Source organism: Mauremys mutica, chromosome 18 (genome assembly GCF_020497125.1).
Source record: "Mauremys mutica isolate MM-2020 ecotype Southern chromosome 18, ASM2049712v1, whole genome shotgun sequence".
NCBI lineage: Eukaryota > Metazoa > Chordata > Testudines > Geoemydidae > Mauremys > Mauremys mutica.
In genome coordinates, this window is record NC_059089.1 from 17546402 (window position 1) to 17566757 (window position 20356).

The window sequence follows — 20356 nt, forward strand, 5'->3', positions numbered from 1 at the left end:
TTAGAAAGGAGACAAATAAGAGGGGAGTTGATCAAAAACTGAATGGTCTAAAGAAGGTAGGTCAGGAGCTTCTGTTCATCCTGTCTCATAACACAAGAATAAAGGGACATTCAATAAGAACATAAGAACAGCCATACTGGGTCAGACCAATGTCCATCTAGCCCGTAGCCTGTCTTCTGCCGGTGCCAGGTGCTTCAGAAGGAAAGAACAGAACAGGGCAATCATCGAGTGAACCATCATCCCCTTTCATCCAGTCCCAACTTCTGGCAGTCAGAGGTTTAGGGACACCCAGAGCATGGGGCTGCATCTCTGACCATCTTGGCTAATAGCCACTGATGGACCTAACCTCCATGAACTTATCTGATTCTTTTCTGAACCCAGTTATACTTTTGGCCTTCACAACATCCCTTGGCAACCTTGAGTTGTGTGACAAAGAACTTCCTTATGTTTGTTTTCAACCTGCTGCCTATTAATTTAATTGGATGGTCCCTGGTTCCTTTGTTATTTGAAGGGGTAAATAATACTTCCCTATGAATCTTCTCCACACCATTCATGGTTGTATAGATCTCTATCATATCCCCCCTTAGTCACCTCTTTTCTAAGATGAACAGTGCCAGACTTTTTAATTTCTCCTCATATGGAAGCTGTTCCTTACCCCTAATCATTTTTGTTGCCCATCTCCATACATTTTCCAATTCTAATATATCTTTTTTGAGATGTGGCAACCAGAACTGCCTGCAGAATTTGAGGAGTGGGAGTACCATGTATTTATATAGTAACATTATGTTTTCTGTGTTATTGTCTATCCTTTTCCTAATGGTTCCTAACATTCTGTTTGCTTTTTTGGCTGTTGCTGCACATTTCAGCAGTTGTTTTCAGAGAACTATCAACAATGACCCCAAGATCACTTTCTTGAGTGATAACAGCTACTTTAAACCCCATCATTTTGTATGTATAGTTGGGATTATGTTTTCAATGTGCATTACTTTGCATTTATGAACGTTTAATTTCATCTGCCATTTTGTTGCCCAGTCACCCAGTTTAGTGAGATCCCTTTGTAGCTCTTCACAGTCGGCTTTGAAATTAAAAGATGACAAATTCAAAAGGAAATACTTTTTCACACAACACATAATTAGACTGTGGAACTCCCTGCCACAAGAGGTTGGTGAGACCAAGGACTTAAGATTTAGTGTTTGGACATAATTAATGATAGCGAATTTTGTGGAAGGGATATTAAACCGTATGTGTTAGAGTTGAAGCCAGTCTCTGACTGTTAGAGATCAGGATGAGACCTAACATGAGGAAAGATTATCCCATACCTGCTACTGCAGGGTTCTCCCACCATCCTCCAAAACATTATCTGGTGCTGGCCACTGTCAGAGACAGGTTACTGAACTAGATGGCCATTGGATCTGATCCTGTCTGGCAATCCGTATGTTCCTCTATCAGTGAGGGTTTGGGGGGTTTTGGCAGATTTTGTTCCTGCATGAAGGTGATATGGCTCAGAAACAGGGGCGGCTCCAGGCCCCAGCATGCCAAGTGTGTGCTTGGGGCGGCATGCCGCGGGGGGTGCTCTGCCGGTCGCCGGGAGGGCGGCAGGCTGGCTGCCTTCGGCAGCTTGCCTGCAGAAGGTCCGCTGGTCCCGCGGCTCCGGTGGACCTCCCGCAGGCGTGCCTGCGGAGGGGCCGCTGTCCCGCGGCTTCAGTGGAGCCGTGAGACCAGCGGACCCTCCGCAGGCATGCCTGCGGGAGGTCCACCGGAGCCGTGGGACTGGCGACCAGCAGAGCGCCCCCCGTGGCATGCCGCCGTGCTTGGGGCGCCGAAATGTCTAGAGCCGCCCCTGCTCAGAAAGAAAATACCAGATTTATTTTTTTTGCAAATTTGCTGCAGGCTTTTATTAAATCACAAATGGCAGAACTGTGAGTCAGGTCATGGCTAGGGAGCAGAAATATAACAAAAAGCCAGTGGGTTTTTTTTCACTTGATGAAGGCCCTTTTTCAGCCAAAATGTCAACACTTTTTGCCCTGCTGCCTATGATTATGTAAGAGAAAGTTCAGTAATGTCTACATGAATCTGAACAAGTTGATCTTTCAAGAGGAGGGGTCTGTGTGCTCAGGAATTAAAATAAAACCGACATTTTCAGTTACCTTTTGTTGATGGGAAGGATGGTCTTGCAATTAAGGGACTGGCTGAGGACTTAAGAACTGGGTTCAATTCTTGGCTCTCCTAAAAGCTTCTTAGGTGAAGTGGGGCAAGCAACTTAGGCTGGGATTTTCCAAAAAGCATGAGAGAGTTTCAGTGGGAGTTGGGCATATTACTACCTTAATCTCCGAAAATCCCAGCATTCCTCGCTTTGTGCCTCAGTTTCCCACGTGCCTGATAATTCTGAGTTCTCTGTTTGGATTGTAAGCTCTGTGGGGCAGGGACTCTCTCTTGCTTTGTACCGCACCTACCGCAATGGAGCCTCTAGGTGCTACTGTGATATAAATAACAACAGAGACCAAATTCAAAAATCAGTCACTTGTGTATTTAGGTTAACTTGAGCTGGCCTTTCCCTGAGTCTTCTAACATTTTTAATAACTGATGGGATGCGAGTGTGATGTCTCCAGCCTTCAGAGTAAGTCATTTATTTAGAGGGCTGGGTAAGCCGTTAAGTGACAGAGCCAGATACCGTTGCTGGCTTTGAACAAGGGTGGAGTGACGTTATGACCATGTGGAAATATTCTAGCTAAACAAGCGAAAGTAACGGGGCAATCAGCTCTCCCAGTTCAGAGCACAAGCTGGTGGCTTACAGGGGTCAGGTGGTAATGCTGCCCCCCCCAGCACGCGCAGCATTAGAGACTTAGTAGTAGTCCAAGAGAAGAGTGAACGCCTTTGTCTGAAACATCATGAGATGGGCCATGATGGCACTTGATAATCTGATCTTTTATGACAAATCCTGTGTTCCTAGTAAGATGACTGGCGAATATCAAAACATGCAGATATCTCAGAGGCCTAAGCCTGAGATCCTCACTCGGTGTTTCCTCAGGTCAAACTCCCATTGACTTCAGAATTTGGCCTGAGCATGTTCTGAGTAGGGTGACCAGACAGCAAGTATGAAAAATCGGGAGTGTGGGGGGTAATAGATGCCCATATAAGAAAAAGCCCCAAATATCAGGACTGTCCCTATAAAATCAGGACATCTGGTCACCCTGGTTCTGAGAGACAAATTCCGTTCCCATTTCCCAGTGTGACATCTGGAGTAACTCTGGTTAGGATGTTCATCCTGTATTTGTATTACTGTAGGACAGGACCCCATTGGGCTAGCCCCTGTACAAACCAGAACCATACTGGAGCCACTGAGAGCAGAGTGTGTGAGGAAGCCAAACAAGATAAATCATTCTTTGCCTTTTCATTCCTGGGAACTATTTTTCCTGGCGTAGTGATACATAGACCATTTCTATTTCAGAGCAGGGACTGTCTTTCTATCTGGCTGTCCAGAAACCAGCACTTTGAGGCCACTGGACGTTACTGCAGTTTAGATATTAAATAATCATCTGCAGACCACCAACATTTTGGATCAAATTTCTCTTAATATTAATCTACAGTATCTTGATGGAATTCCAGGTTTGAAAGCTCTGCTGAAGACTGTCCATCCCCCTACCATCCCATGCTGAAGGCTCACACACTCCCTGCGCCAGGACCTCACAAGTCAATATTTCTACACATGGGGCCAGACTTTCAAAACTGCTCAGCACCCAATGCTCGCCACGCTCTTTGGACAATCTGGCCCTCAGATGTGGGTCCTGGGACCTTGTCAAAATTCCAGCCACACTGAGCCATTCCTTTAGGGCCTGACATCTTGTTACGTTTTAATGAAATGGAATCTTGGCCTCTCGGAGGCTCCTGTTACTTGGAATGGCTCATTGTCAAATTCCCAGAATCTCTCCTCCTCCTGAAACTGGGAGCTTAGCCCCCTGGGGTGGTGCTTTGCTCCTCTCTGCGTCTCTTTCAGTGCCTCCTGTCCTCCAGGGCTGGGTCTGCCTCTTCTACCACTGTGTAACATGCATGTGACTGAGTGTGGGGTGTTGCTCTCTAATGCCTGGCCTGCAGAGGGGACAGGAAACCTAATGCTCGATAAAGGCCATCTTGGCAGCAGAAGGAGCAGGATTCTTGTGCGGTCTCCTCTTGTGGCTGTGATTGATATAACAACTATGTCTATTGCCTGCTGCACATCTGGACATACAGCTGCTGATGCCTCGGGGGTGACCTCCAGTCTCCCACGTGGGGGGTTTGCAGGGAAAGGAGAGGGATGGGTCGGTGGCTCTCCATATTGCCACAACATTAGATGAAGCAGCAGCTTCTCCTTTGACCGCTCATCACACTTTGATGGTGGAGATCTCCTCCACTTAGATCCCCAAAACATCTCTCCCCCATCCCTTTCACCGCTTGCGTTGTTCTCTTCCCTGTTAAGGTTCATTTCTTTCCAATGCCCTGCCAACACCCTCTCCTTCTGCTTCTTGCCTGCAACCTTCTCCCCCTTCTGTACCACTCTGCATCGGACACTGGAAGGAGGTGGGTGTGCTTGGGGTTGAGGAAAGCCCAGCTGGGAACCAGAGACCAGAGAGGTGGCTGCAAAGCTCATCCCCAGCTGATGTGCCCAGCACAATAAGCCATTTGGCCTTGTCCCAGTTCTCTGGGTTCAGCTGGTGAGCGGGGGCCGTGGGTGCTTTTCCTTTGATGTTTGCCTCATTGTCTCCTCGGCTCCGTTGGAGTGGGGAAGAGCAGCCTTTCTCTCCTTTAACATCAAAGGGCTGGTTGCCTTGAGTGAGATCCGGTTGCTGGAAGAGGGAGGTGATGTGATCTGTGAGGGGAGACAAGTTTCAGCGGATTCCCTTTCATCCTGCAATGCTTTGACATGTCAAATACCTCTGGAGGCCCTGGCAAGTTCAAGCACATTGGCCACTAAGCTTAGGAGTAATAGCCCTATGGTACGTGCTCCGGCATTGCCTGCTAGTGGCTCTAAGGGTGTCTGGAAAAGCAGAGACGCGGTGCTATGGCTGTGCAGGTATTTCTGTATGGCACAGTGCTGGCTCTCATGACTGTCCCCTTGGACCATCCCAGAGACAGAGAGGGGCCTGCTCAGAATCCTGCATCCAAATATTCCTTGACTCTGCGGGTGGCCAGATCCGTACTTGGCCCTGGACTCTACCTCTGTAACGGCTCAGGTCAAAGCCCGGTATCCAGGCAGCCCTGGACTTTGGGGAGGTTCAGCTCCACCTCCTTATTACATGACTCAGGCGCATCTGGACTCCCACCGAGCCGCAGCACCTTACATAACCAGTGACTAAGGCTGAATTCACATTGCCTCCGCTTGGGAATGCTGTAACGGTCCCCCAGTGAAACCTGCTGCCGAGGGATGGCCTTCATTGCCATCTGTGAGGGATGTCACAGCCATTCTGTTAAAGAAAGAGCCCCGAGCCTCATTCCCCACACTCAAAGAGGCTCCAGAGACAGAGGCTGGAACGCTGATTCCTACTACCAAGTACAGTCGTCACCCCCGGTATTGCACGAAGAAAGCGGAGAGCTCACCGTTGGCCAATCGGTACTGCCACCGGAACCCCATTGGGAAAGCTCAGGCTTGGGAAGGGGTGACAGAGCGGGAAGGAGGAACCCATGCACCAAGTCTGTCTCTAGCCAGGGTGGCACTCCCTCCATTTTCTACGCATCACATTCACCCCAATTTATCAAACTTAAGGTTTATGGATTTCCTGGCCCAACAGGAGGTGGCTGCTTAGTTGGGGGGATGGGATTGGATTGACTGGGGGGGATGGGGGAGATGGAGAGCCTTCCAGCAGGTAAAATCTAATCCAGGTTTGCTGTGGCCAAAAGGTCCTGTACCTCTTGATGTCTCTTCAGGTGCCCATGAGAACAAGCCGGCCACCTCAGTCCAGTTCTTAGCAGACAGGTCTCTACCTAATAAAAGCCACCACAGTAGTTGAGACTGGTTAGCTCATTGCTGGCAGTCACAGCAGAGGCTCTGGGTAGGCTGGAGTCACCTGCTCACTCCTGCTTAGAAGAGGACCCTGGAGAACACATGCCCTGTGCATTTTGCAGCAAGCTCAGCTTAAAATCTCTCAGTGTCTGTAGCTGAATGGGAATATTGCCACAGCTTCCAGCTCTGTGTGTGTGTGTCTGGATTAAATACAAAAGTGAATAGGGCACATTCTTTTTGTGTAATTTATATGGAGATTAAAATCCCTTTATTTTACTTTGCTCCGACATTGTCACTTTGCCACACGCTACAAAGTACTGACCAAGCAAAACTGCATCACAAGCTGTTGGGGGTGAGCTCAGGTTTGGCCAGTTGGGGATTGAGGGTGATTGGATATTTCTGCTAAAAGTACCAGCAGTGAAACAGTTAATAGGACTGACATTTAATCTGTCATCATTAGGTTTCAGAGGCCACAGCCCCGTTTGATAATAGAGCAGGTCATACCTGTCTCAGAACTATTGCTTCAGGCTGTCTTCAAACTCAGGCAGATATCACATTGGTTCATGCTCAGTTCACATTGGAAAGGTTTTCTTTGCAATTAGGAAGGCTAGAAGCATTTTTTTTTAAATGAAAGATTTGATTCTGGAGCCATAGGGTTAATTCTGCAGTTAATTTTGTAGTCAGCATATACAGCCCTCTAGGTAAGGTAAGGCGTGCGGGTGGCAGGGGAAGCTAGCACTGTCTTCGCTTGCATAGCACTGGTTATGGCACCCGTTTCTGTCAATTCACCTAGAGATACGATGGCTGCCACCTTCCCCACGGTTGTGTGTATTCCGGAAGATTTAGCTGGATGGCAAATGTCGGGCTAGCTGTGCGCTGATGGGAATCTGTGTGTAATTCAAGGGGACAGATGAAGAGAAACAGGGCTTTTGGTCCCAGTTAAGGAGTGAAGACCAAGGGAAATATGGAAACATGATTTTTTTTATTTTAAAGCATGTTCTGTTGAGCTAATAATAATCAAAAGGAAGATCAAGGGGGGAATCTGCAAGATAGATTTACCGTCGGTTCAATTAACCCCCCAAAATCCACAGTAAAGCAGCATTAAGAGTCTAACTTAAAACCATAGTGCCCAAGGAAATTGGGAGTTAAGGAGGACACTCCATCTGTAACCTCCCCACTCTTCCTGGGGATCCGAGGACTGTCCAGGCAGCGGGGTTCCTACTGACCCAACCATGACAGTAGGGGTGGAGCTAGGTGACCAGACAGCAAGTGTGAAAAATTGTGACGGGGCTGGAGAGTAATAGGAGCCTATATAAGAAAAAGCCGCATGTATCGGGACTGTCCCTGTAAAAACGGGACATCTGGTCACCTTAGGTGGAGCAGCCGCTCTCTTAAAGCTCTTTGCGTACAATTTCCTGGTGTTTGATTTTTAAAAATCTTCCACCAAGAATAGAAAAATGCTTCTGAGCACGGATGGGATGGATCCTGTCCAAGAGCTGGGCAGGCAGAATGGGGCAGAAGCTCTCAGGGTCCGTCTCCTCTGCAATAAAAATCCCGCCGCACCGAGTCGCAGAGCCTGGTTCAGCTGTCTCGGGCTCAGGCTGTGGGGCTAAAAATAGTAACGTCAACATTTGGGCTCCGACTGGAGCCTGGGCTCTGAGATCCCTCCCTGCTCCCAGAGCCTCAGAGCCCAGGCTCCCGACCGAGCCCAGATGTCTACATTGCAATTCTACAGCCCCGCAGCCCGAGCCCCACAAGCTTGAGTCAGCTGACCCGAATCAGCCATGGGTCTTTGCAGTGTAGACATACCCTAATTCAGGGGTAATCAATAGGCGGACTGAGGGCCCAATCCGGACTGCCAGATGCTTTTGAACGGACCGCGAAATCTTTTTATTTACTTCTTATTGTCCTTTTTTAATTATTTTCTCTGGAATCTGGACCTTGACTATACCTTGGCCAAGAATTTTGGACCTTGACAGAAAATAATTGACTACCCCTGCCTAAGTGTTGGTCTGACTCTGTTCCCATTGAAGTCAATGGGAATTTTACCTTTAGGGCCAGTCGAAATATTTTTGTCAAAACAATGTTTTTAAGCAAAACTCGGCGGGTTTTGGTTTTGTAGCACTGGGAGAGATTTCCTGCACACGCTTTTCACAACGTTTTTTTACTTTGGCTTTTTGTTGAAAAGATCCAAACATTTACTTGGGGAATTTTTTGGGCGGGGGGGGGGGGGAAGTTTTGAAATCTCCTGCAAACTAACTGGCCTTTTTCAGCCAGCTCTTTTTACCGTCGATGCCAATGAGACAACAGGTAGGCCAGGGCGGAGCACTTTGGAGAACCCCACCTTTACTCCACAGGATCCCAGCAGCAGAGCATGACCTGTCCAGGGTATTAAGAGAACTGAGCGTTGCCAGGATGCACCAGGCCGATTCTGCTCCCGTGACACACGCCGTGGCCCGGATGCGTGGCCAGTTTGCAGCATGAACCGTTTCCATGTAATGTGCAACATCCAGTGAGGAGGAGGGTGATGGGAAGCAGGTTCTAGGAGTGCCTACGAGTGCAGCTGCAACCTGAGTCTAAGGGGCGCGGGGCGGGGTGGGGTCCCTCACAGCAAAAGAGAGATTGTCTGAGAGGATCAGTGAAGAAACCGCGACATTCCCACCCAGTGGGGTTGTGGTGGAGGGGCTAGATGGTTGCATGGTCCACTGGACGGACCACTGGAGTAGGAGTTAGCAGACCTGGATTCTGTTCTTGGCTCTGCCTCCTTTCTGTCTCTTCTCGACCGATATTTACCCTCCGTTGTAAAGTGAGTTGAGAACTATGGAGGAAAACACTATTACTGGAGAGTTTTATTCTCTGCTCTGTCACTGACCCACAACGTGTACTTGGGCAGACAACCTGCCTGATTGCATCCCTGAACTCCAGCTTCCCCGTCAGATGAAGTGCGGTTATTAATATTGACCTACATCATAGGGATGTTGGGACAATTAATTCACGGCTGGCAAATGCTGGGTGACTGTTAGACCAAAGGCGCCGTGTAAATGCAAAGCGTTCTCATTATAACAGTGGGAGTCCTGCCTATTTGTGGGCTCTGGGATCAAGCCCCATAAATAATTTTCTTTGAGTGCAGGTCTAACGTGGCCGGTGACGTTAATAATTAATAGCGCTGGGCCGGGGCCATGAGTGGGATCTGGAGCTGAGGGGGCCAGGTCGCGTGTGCTTCATTGCAAGGTATTCTGGGGTTGGTCCCTTTGCATCCATGTGATTAGTTTGTGATCTCTTTCAATTGGCTTTGAAACCAGGGATCATAGTGGGAGGTTTTCAAAGGCACAGTTGGGAGCAAGGCCCAGGTCCCACTGCTCATTGTGTCTGTACAAGTCCCCCCCTGTAATTGTGGACAATGCTGGCATGCGCTGCCAAAGATGAACAAGGCCCCATCCTCAACCACTCTGGAAATGGGGGGTCTCCGGTAACTTGATGGGAGCTGCACACTTCTCCTCCCCTGAGGATATATCTAGACCACCCCTGCCTCAGTGCAGGGGGCTGGACTACATGACCTCTTGAGGTCCCTTCCAGCCCAGCCTTTCTATGGGTGTGTTCAGTGAACCAAAGACCCTGCCGTGCGCCATGCCCTTGAGCGGGGGTGGGAAGGAACGGGAGATCCTTGGGCTTTCTTGTCCCCTTCTCTTGTGCCCCTGGCTTCTAGGAGTCTTTTTCTGTCTCAGTTGTTATATCAAGTCCATAATGATGGTTCTACCTTACAGTGCCTCTCATCCCAACGTGCTTCCCCATCAGAACGTTAAAAATTCCCAGTAGAAAGGGAGCATCAGTGGAATTCAATCCCCAGGGCAGGAAATACCCTGCACAAGTGGAATTTTAAAGGGCCAGGAAGTTATCCACATGCAGCGCCACTAAAATGCAGCCACCTCTGTGGAGGAGGTCGGCAGCCAGCCGGCGTGGTGGTGAAGGTGGTGGAAGGAGCTATTGTTGCTTATGGCAAACCCTTTCTCTTGTGTACAAAGCACAGGTCCTCAGCATCTAAGGGTCACCCCAAACACGTCCATGGATTGCATGCCTGAGGATGCTGAAGGGACCTTGCTGTGACTGGAACTTGGGTTTACAGTGAATCTGGGTGTTTAGTGCACTAAGCCACCCGCTCTAGTTACCATGGCTCCTTGCAATAGTTCACAACATTGCTGGGGGTGGCAGGAGCAGAGAGCAAACCAACCGAGCCATGCAATAAAGAGACCTTTGGACTGGGAATTCTGCTGAGAGGGGGCTGGGAATCCCCCCCCACCCCAAATTCTCAGAGATCAGGCTGGCGTTAGAACGTAAATGGGAGACCAGAGTTTCCACCCCATCCCCTTTCTGTCCTCCCCCAGAGGTAGGACAGGAGATCAGACAGGTGAGAGATAGCAGTGCTCAGAGGCCTGGCCTGACCTCCCTGCCCTTCCCGCTCTGTCCAGCAAAGCACTGACTGGGGCAGGCAGGGGGTGCCCAGTGGGTCTCCAGCCGCCCTGGAGCTCTGGCGCTCTGCAGCATTGCCTGCGAGCTGCCTGCAGCCCAGCCGGCGTTCACATCGCATTTTCCCATGAAGCCTTCTGAAAGGAGCTTGGCTCCCGTCCAGCCATTAGAAATGGAAATGCACCATCTCCCGGAAAGAGCTTTTATGTCTCTCCCTCCTCCCACCATCAGGGGACTCGCTCCAGCGTTCGACAGCAGGTCTTCCAGTGATGCAGAAACCCAGCCCAGTGGGCTCCTCCACCCCGTCCCTCTAGCCCATCTGTTCCAGTGGCCACTCCCGGATCCATCCCATTCAGGAGATCTGGAGTCCTCATTTGTCTCGCCAGTGGCTGATTGGCTCGGAGGTCACCACAACCCCAAGGCTGCTGCTCAGGCTGCAGTCTCCCGAGTCACCCTGCCTAGCAATGGGGTAGGCTCCACGCTGCTTGGCCAGTGACCAAGCTCTGCCTTGCTTCATGCGCAGATGGTTTCGCTGTCCAGGGGAAGGCTAGAACCAGTCCATGTGTGGGAAGACTGGGGTGGTAGGGTGGGAAAATGTGGTTGTGGGGTGATTATATACCACTGATAATTCCTGTCCTTCACCCGTCTCCTCCCACTGTGACAAAGAAAGGTGGGAAGTGACCTGGGATGAGGGAACATGGTGGTATTCAAGGCTTGGTGAACCTCAAGCTGGTTAGATTGTCTACTTCTCAGGGGAGGGAGTATTTGTTCTGTGTTTGTGCAGCACCGAGCACAACGGAGCCCTGAGCCCTGACTGGGGCTCGTAGGTGCCACCACAATGCAGATAATTGAGCATCATAAACTGTTTTCAGCTCTTGAGCCTTCCCCTCCTTGTAATTTAAGCTCCAGATGGAGCCGAGCAGCAGGGTGAGACTTGGACTGGGATCCCGACTCCCCCGAGGCCAGGAGTGCTCAGTTTACAATCCCATTGAGGCCACTCTCGCGAGAGGCCTGGCATTCGGATCAGGATCCCAACTTCCCCAGGTCTCAGCAGCGCTTGGATCTAATGCTCTGGGTTTGGGCACAGGCCTACTGGAAACTCGTTGCTTTTCAAGGGGGGTTCTGTTTTCAAAAACCTACGTTTGTTGTAGGTCTGGGGTAGCCATGATCCCAGGCAGGAACGACTGCACAAGTCCCCCTGAGTTGGAATGGGGCAAAGGGGCTGTCTTGTGCAAACTATGTAGCGGGCAGGTCTATTTCCAGCGGACTTAATCTCTGCTCCTCTCCTTGCTCCCTGTGTCTGTTTTTCCACGTGGCTCACGATCTGCCATGTCTCACCCTCTCATTCTTGACATTGGCGCCTTCTCTCTGTCCCCTTCTCCGCTCCCTCATTTCTCTCTGTAGCGGAAGGGGAGCTCAACGGCGCTGGAGTTCGCGACAGAGCTAACGTGTGGGTGTGGCTTTGAAATTGGGCAGAACAAATCCCCCTCTCCCTGAAAGTGGTCTGGGGCTTGCAGGGGTGCCGGGGCATTCTTAGCTCAAGGGAGCAGGTGGCTTTTGGAGGGGGTAGGCAGCACTCATCCAAACTTGGGTACTCTGCTTACCTCTGTACCCCCCACAGCAGAGCTCAGCAGAAGGTAGCCAGGCAAGGGCAGGCTCCTGGGGGACAGACCCTGCTGTCCTGTTTGGGTGCTGGGCACAGTCCTTGCACATGCCGCTCGACAAGGAGATTTTGCCAGTGAGACACCAGCTCCCCGAGACTTCCTGTGGGAGGCCTCTGCTGGCAGAGGAGCAAGGCAGAGAGGGGGCTGGAGTGTTTGCACAGTGCACCCCCTTGCTGAATGCACCAGAGAGGGGTGCAAAGCACAGTCCCTGGCTAACACATTGGGGAGGGAAGGGAGAATCCTACCCCCCCCAGGGGACCAAAGCTCAGCAGCTCTCCAGGAGTCAGGCTCCCTTAAGCTTAGGGGCAGGATTCCTGCTTTCCTCTGCGGATTTCAGGCAGGGCCGGCTGGTTCCTTTGACCTCCAGTGCTGCTGTGCAAATGCAGCCTGCAGAGCTGATTGCTGTGAGCCTGCTGGTCCTCAGCCCCTCAGCCGCATAAGCCTGGCATGGCTCCCTGCCAGAGCTAGCAGCCTCTGGCTGGAGGGAGACAGGCTGGGAGATGCCTCCAGGATCCGGTGGGACTGGCTGCACCCTGACTGACCCGGGAGATATAAGGGGGGAAAGGGGGTTTAAATCCCCAGCCCTGCCCCTTCAGCACCCAGGGCAGGGTGAGCGAAGCGCGCATGGGATAAAGCTACTAAGGAGGCGTGGAGATGCTGAGCTGCAGTGGGGGGGGGGGGGGGCGCGGGGGGAGACCCAGCTCTCTAGAATAGCTCCTATTTGCAGAGTGCTTTGAGATCCTCTGACTAAAGGTGCTGGAAATTGGCCCCGGGGATTTGCTTAGTCTCCTGTAAATGAAGGGATGGGGTGGTGGGGAGCAGACAGGAGAGAGAGGGGCTGGGAACTGGACCCATTCTCCCCTGCCGCCCTGTGTCCCAAGGTTCATTTGTGACTCAGTTTCCAGCTCTGTTGCAACCCTGGCAGGATTCCCCCCCCCCTTCCCCTCCCTTATTTATTTAACTTTTAAAACCCCTCTCGTCCCCTTGCAGGGGATGTGGAAGTAGAGGGGACAAGAGAGGAGTCAGGCTGGTATTATCACCGGCAGCAGAGGGAGGGAAGGGGTGGGGGTGGGACAGTTCCCAGCCCATTAGCAAGAAGGAGCGAAGTTTAGCCCAGCTTCAATGTGGGGGGGGGGGGGGAACCCGAGGCTCATCAAAGGAAAGCCAACACTGCCCCCGTGTGCCAGTGCAGGGGTACTGCAGGAGCCAGCAGAGGCTACCTACGCTCTGGTGGTTCCACGTGGAGGGGCTGGGTTCTGCTGGAAGTGGCAGTGTTAGGGGGTCTGTCTGAGGGCCCAGCTGTGCAGCTGCTGTCCGGTGGGACGAGGGAGACCAGCTAAGGGGGCTGTGCAGTGGTGCTGGGTAGGGCATTAGCCTGTCACCTCTTGGGAGCTCTGCATTCAAATTCTGCCTCTGGTCACCCTCATGTTAGTTGGATGGCCTGGTCTCAGGCCCCATTTGCCTGTGTCACTAGAGCACCAGACAGTTCTGCAGGTGCTGGAGGGAGTCCAGGGCCGACAGCAGCAGGGAATGCTGCAGGTCGTGACTGAGGGTCCTTGGCAAAGCAATAATACTCGGCGATAGGAACGTTGCCGCTGTGACTGGCCTGCAGGGGAACGGTGCGTCTGGGAGCCTGGGACAGGCAACGCACAGGGCTGCTGCAGAGCCGCAGGGGGGTGAATTGGCAGAGCTGCAGGGGGGTGAGCCCAGCTGCTGCTGCTGCGTTAGTCCTTCGCTTTCAGTTATTCCTCTTACCCAGCCCCAGCTCACTGTGTGTCCCTGTGATGTCTGGCCAGAAAGGGGCCGTTGGCTCCATGCACTGCAGGGGTGAATGGCAGGGGAGAGTCCCCTTTCCACGTCAGTGGGGAACTTGGCTCATTATAGCCACTTACTGCTCTGCTGGGGAGAGCTCTGGCCCTGGGCACTTTTCTGCCCCCCCCTCCCATGCACATTTGCAGGCCTAGTTGGAAGAATCACAAACCCAGCCTCTTGGACTGGCCAGTGCCCAGCAGGGGCCGTTCCGGACTCCCCCTGTGGAGAGCGAACGTCAGGCTACCTGCCAGGCTCTTGAATGCTAGACACAGTGATTGCACAGCAGCACCTCCTTCCTGACAGGCGTGGCAGCTATCCGCCAGCCTTGCTGGTATGCCAAGGTGTAGGTGACCCCCGTGCCGCTTGGACGTCCTGATGAGCCCAGGAGAAAGGGCGCCAGCCACAGGCAGTCAGTCCAGGAACACAATGGCTTCAAATCCCCGTAGAGTTTAGATGAGACAGTGAATGTTAATGAAACAGCTGCTGACTGTGTGGTTTGTTTGTAAGGTTCAGCCTTTGCAAATGCAGAGGATGCGCACAATCCACTCAGAGGCACATGTATACACACCCACTCTCTGTCCATGCAGATGTGTGTGTGTGCATGCACGCGCACTCACACTTCATCCAGATGCATATATGCATGAACACACACACACCCCTTCCCGATGCATGTACACACATATGCGTACACGCTCTGGCCAAATGCACGTACACATTCACTCGCACACACTTGATTTATACATTCACCCAGAAGTATACCAGCATGTAGAGAGAGAGAGATCCAGCTGCGCGTGCACGTGCACACACACACACACACACACACACTCCTAAGCAGACAGAGGTAGAGAGCAGCAGTGGAATCTCTCTGGGCTGTGTTACTTCCCTTGGGTGTGTTTTATCGGTCTCTCGCCAAGCGTCTCACGGTGTCTGTGCCATCCCTTTGGCAAGGGCTGCTCTGAAGTGTGAGCGATTGTTCTTTCCAGTGGGCTGTCTCCAGCCCGGCCCTTGGTTTCCAGGAATGGGTGTTGTGATGTTTCTGTTGCTAGGAAGGCGGTTGTTAGCGGTTGGCTGCGGAGTCCTGTCCTGTGCCTGGCAGGGCTCTGAAGAACTTTCCTAGGCTCTGCCCTTCACCCCGCCCCATGCCCCTTGCCCGCACAGCCGCCTGCCGCTCAGGTTGCCTGGTAACCGGAGGCAGCCTTGCTAGCAGTGGAGTTGGAGGCTTAGGCATGGTGGTGCATGAGTGGTTGTGCGGAGTCAGTGCTCTGGAGCCCTGCAGGGTTTGATTCCCTCCTGTGTCTGCAGAGAAGGGAAGTTGAAAGGTACCAGGGCCCACGCCCCTCGGGGCTCAGCCCCACCCTGTCACAGCAAGCCACTTCCGGCTCTGGCAGATGCAAAGCTGTGCTTCCCCACGGGACCTCGGCAATGCAGGGCCTGCTCCTGCGCCCACCAAAGTCTGGGGGTATCTTCCGGTTGAGTTTGGTGATTTTAGCCCAGGGTGGCCTCCCACAAGAAAGGGCTGTTGCTAGGGTTGAAGGGCCTGGTGTCCAGTTTTCAACCAGAAAAGGGGACCTGACAATGTCCGGCCAGGTCTACTGACTGGACACCCGAAGTCCAGTTACTGCGGGCAGGGGAGGCAGGGAGGCACCAGGTCATCACCCGTGCCAGCCCCGACTCAGCCAAGGGCCACATCCTCACTGTATCCAGCAGCTGCAGCTCCCAGCCCCAGCTCCGCGGGGAAGTTCCTGTGGACTCCGGTTGGGGAGGGGAGGGGAAACGTAGTGAGCGACAGGGGAGGGGGGAAGTGGAGCAAATGTGGGGTGGGGTCTTGGGGGTAAGAGGCAGGGCAGGGACACGGCAGGGAGAACTTGGGGGGATGAGGCGGAGCAGGGCCAGAGAGGTTCCGGCAACCCTACCTGTTCCTGATCACACACACATCAGTGTAAACCAGGAGTAACTCCACCCGTAAACCCAGGGTGAGATCAGAACCAGCCAGAGCTGGAAAAGGCCCATTACTTTAGCTGCTGTCCCAGGTCTCCATCAGTATCGCGCCCTGCTGCCCTCCCAGTGCTCTGCCAAATCTGGTCTGACAGACGCACGGCCAGGAAGCTTTTCGTGCTCCCCAGTGTCGCAGTTTCATCCCTCTTGTTCTTACACCCCCTCACTCACCCACCTCCATGGCAGCCAAGGTTTAGCCAAACTCTGCATGTTTAATTCTTTGGATCTTTTCTTCACCCGTTTGCCCTGCTCTTCTCCGAAGTTCCCCCAGTTCAGCTGGATCTTAGGTGTCCAGAGCTGAGCACAGCATGCCAGGGAACTCCTCCATGCGCCATCAGGAGATACCTTGGTGTAAGCAGCCCGGAATGACGGCGGTTTTGCTTGTGTGGCCGCATCACGCTACAAGTTGTTATTTGTATTGTAGTATTGCCTAAGTGCCCCAGTCATGGACCCGTTGTGCGAGGTGCTATACAAACACAGAGCGAAAATCCCTGCCCCAATGAGCTTATGATTAGGCTTGGCAGGGTCAGATTTTGATTGGTAAATGTCGGTAAACGTCGATTTTGCCATATACACACAAACCTACGAAAAAATATATCCATCCATGGTCATTGAAATGTATAGGTAGGGAAAGTAAGAAAAATGCTGCTTGAGAACTTATAGAAGTTTGATTAAGGATATTTAGTTTGTCTATTGTGACATGTGCCGTTGACAATTTGTGTTTTAACGGTTATAGAGCTTCAGCTTTGAATAGCTCCGTGTCTACTGTCATTAAATAATTATTGTCTGACCCCCATAATTTCCCGCAACTGTGAAAATTAAAGCGACAAAATGAGAAAAAAATGCTTAATTTGGCGCAACTGTGAACATTTAAAACCATTAAAAATGCTTATAAATCAATGTTGATATCATCTGCCAAAATTATTTAAAAAGTAACTGTCGAATTCTGCCAAGCCCACTTAAAATTTTACAATCTTGCAAGAGGTAATAGATGGAGACAGACACCCTGACGGGGAGCACAGGGAAACACTGTTGTTTGACATGATGGGCAGCGATTCCAGCGTGCCAGCTGCCTTTCTGGTGTCAAGTTTTTTGTAGGCATCTTGGCAAAGGAGAGTTGTAAGGGGGAATTTGCAGGGCAGAGAAGTGGCTTTGCGGGTGTTTATAGGGAGCTCCTCCCAAGCATGAGGGGCAGCTTGGGAGAAATCATGTCTGTGCTAGTTTGACAAGGTAATACATGGGCAATCGAGGCTGGTCAGTGGCCCATTGGCAGGAGTTGACTTCTTGACATGATGTTCATACCTAGTTCATCATAGTGTATGATGTTCATACCTAGTTCATTGTCCAGTATGACCCTAATGTTGCTGTCACTGTTACCACTCTGCCAGGGTCTCCTTTCTATTAAACAGCAGTGATTTTAGCTTCCGTTTGTCCAGTCTAGCTCTGCCCATATTTCTATCCTCTCTAGCTCCCTTTGCATTATGTCTCTGTTCTTGCTTCTTTCTCATCACTCCCCGATTTGAGATCCTTTCCCAGTTCAGTTACTGTGCTACTGAACCCAGTTCCAGTTCTTTAATGAAGATTTCACATAAGACCAGCCCAATACTGAACCCACAGCACCCCACTGGCCATCTCCCCACAGCACATTGCATTGCCATTTATCAGCAGCCCTGGTATAGTGGGTAGAGCACTGGTTTGGGATTTAGGAGACCTGGGCTATATTCCTGGATTTGCCACTGGCCTGCTGGGTGACCATGGGCAAGTCACTTCTCTGCCCTGCACCTCAGTTTCTCCATCTGTAAAATGGGGATAATGATACTAACCTCTTTTGTAAAGTGCTTTAAGATCTACTGATGAAAAGTGCTATATCAGAGCGAGGTATTACAGTACTATTGTTATGACAGTCTTTCAGGTAGTTTTCAGTTACCAAGACAGTGTGTAAAAGCTAATTTGAACTATTTTTTTCCACATAAGGTTTAGTGAGATACCATGTCAAATGCCTTACTGAAATCCAAAATTTACTATATCTGCTACTTTTGTGATTCAATCAATAAAAATTACATAAGAACACAAGAGCTGTCATACTGGGTCGGACCATGCTCAATCTTGCCCACCCAGTCTCTGACAGTGGCCCATATACAGCATCAGCAGGCGTTTATACAACGGGACAATTATGGAGCGATCCACCTCTCTTCCACTACCAGCTTCCGGTAGTCGGAGATTTAGGGTCACCCCGAGCATGGGGCTCTGTCCCTAGCCATCTTGGCTAATAGCCACGGATGGACCTATCCTCCATGAACTTATCTAGTTCTTTTTTGAACCTAGTTATATTTTTGGCCTTCACAACATCCCATGGCAATGAGTTCCACAGGTTGTGGACTGTGTGAAAAAGTACTTTCTCTTGTTTGCATTAAGCCTGCTGCCTATTAATTTCATCAGGTGACTCCTGATTTTTGTATTGTGGGAAAGGGTAAATAACACTTTTCCCCCCACACCATTTATGATATTATAGCCCTCGACCATATCACCCCTTAATCATCTCTTTTCTAAGGTGAACAATCATATGATTTTTTAGTCTCTCCTTGTACGGAAGCGGTTCCGTATCCTTGGTCACCTTTGTTACCCTTCTCTGAACCTTTTCCCGTTCCACTATATCCTTTCTGATATGGGATGACCAGGACTGGACACTGTATTCAAGATGTGGGTGCACCATGGATTTATATAGTGGCATGATGATGTTTTCTGACTTATTTTCTATCCTAATAGTTTCTGACATACTGTTAACCTTTTTGACTGCTGCTCTGCATTCAATGGGAAGTTTTCAGAGAACTATCCATGGTGACTCCAAGATCTCTTTCCTGGATGGTAATAGCTAATTTAGAGACAATCATAGTTGGGATGATTTTTCAAATGTGCAGTACTTTGCACTTATCTATGTTGAATTTCATCTGCCATTTTGTTGCCCAGTCATCACTTTTGAGAGATCCCGCTGTAACTCCTCGCAGTCTGCTTTGGACTACCTTGAATAATTTTGTATAGATTGCAAATTTTGCCACTACACTGTTCACCCCCTCTTCCAGATCATTCATGAATATATTGAACAGTGCAGATCCTTGAGGGGGACCCTGCTGTTCTTCTGATCATTTATTCCTACCTTTGTTTCCTATCTTTCAACCGGTTACTGATCCATGAGAGGATCATCCCTCTTATCCCATGGTTACTTAGTTTCCTTAACAGCCTTTGGTGAAGGACCTTGTCAGAGCCTTTCTGAAAGTCCAAGTACACTATATCCACTGGATCACCCTTATCCACATGCTTGTTGATTCCCTTAAAGAATTCTTATAGACTGGTGAGGCATGATTTCCCTTTACCAAAGCTGTGTGACTCTTCCCCAACATATCATGTTTATCTATGTGTCTGATAATTCCTTTCTTTACTATAGTTTCTACCAGTTTGCCCAGTTAGGCTTACCAACCTGTAGTTGCCAGGATCTCTTCTGGAGCCCTTTTTAAAAAATAGCATTACATTAGCTACCTTCCAGTCATTTGGTGCAGAGGCTGATTTCAGGGATAGGTTACATACCACAGTTAGTAGTTCTGCAATTTCATATTTGAGTTCCTTCAGAACACCGAATATATCTGGCATGATTTGTTCGTTATCCTCCAGATGTGCTTGCAGATTTTTTTCTCTTAATATTTGGTCAATTAAAGTTTGAAATTAGACTTAAAAGATGGTAATTGCCAGAATCATTCTGTTTTCCTATTTCGAAGATTGGTACCACAATTGTTTTTCTCCAATACGCTGTTACCTCCTCAGTTCCCTGCTTCAGAGAAAAGTGCAAGAATCCAGAGGTGGGAAGTTATGGATTAACCTATCCATGAAGGAAGTTTCTTCCTAACTCTCTCAGTTAGAGGTGTGAAGATGTGCTTACATGTTTGTGCGACAGTGTGGGGAGTGCAACTGCATGTGCTTGCAGTAGGGCATGTGAGTATGTTCATATGTGCTGAACATGTGAACAATTTAAAGCATGTTTTCTCATTCCTTAGAGATAGGCCAAAACCTCAGATCCCAACATTTTGCCCACAAGTCTGGCTCTGAATCCAGATTTTATGGCTCAGGTCAGATCTCTGGATCCCAATACTCCTGAACTTTGAAATCCCAAACTTAGTGGACACAGCTTTTCCTGAGTTTACTGAGCTCAAGTGTCTGAGGTGACTGACTCCACCTTGGTATGTTGTGGGTTGTTGTCCTTATTTTGGGGATCACAAGTTTCTTTTATCAGCAGTGGACCCGGCAGGGAATGGCCTGGGCCTGCTGGTGTTTCCCCACATCACACTCTTGTTTGCAAAATGATGTACATTTATTTTAAAAAGACACACCCTATGGAACACTGAGGCTGAAATGCTGCTTTCTTACTGGTTACTGAACCTGTCAGTGATTCTTAGGG

At 50.2% G+C, this 20356-nt stretch overlaps 1 protein-coding gene across 3 annotated transcripts in view; it reads left to right on the forward strand.

The window, feature by feature from the left end:
- Positions 1 to 20356, forward strand: part of NTMT1 (N-terminal Xaa-Pro-Lys N-methyltransferase 1) — a 147857-nt gene that overhangs the window by 114749 nt on the left and 12752 nt on the right. The gene's annotated exons all lie outside the window — the stretch shown is intronic.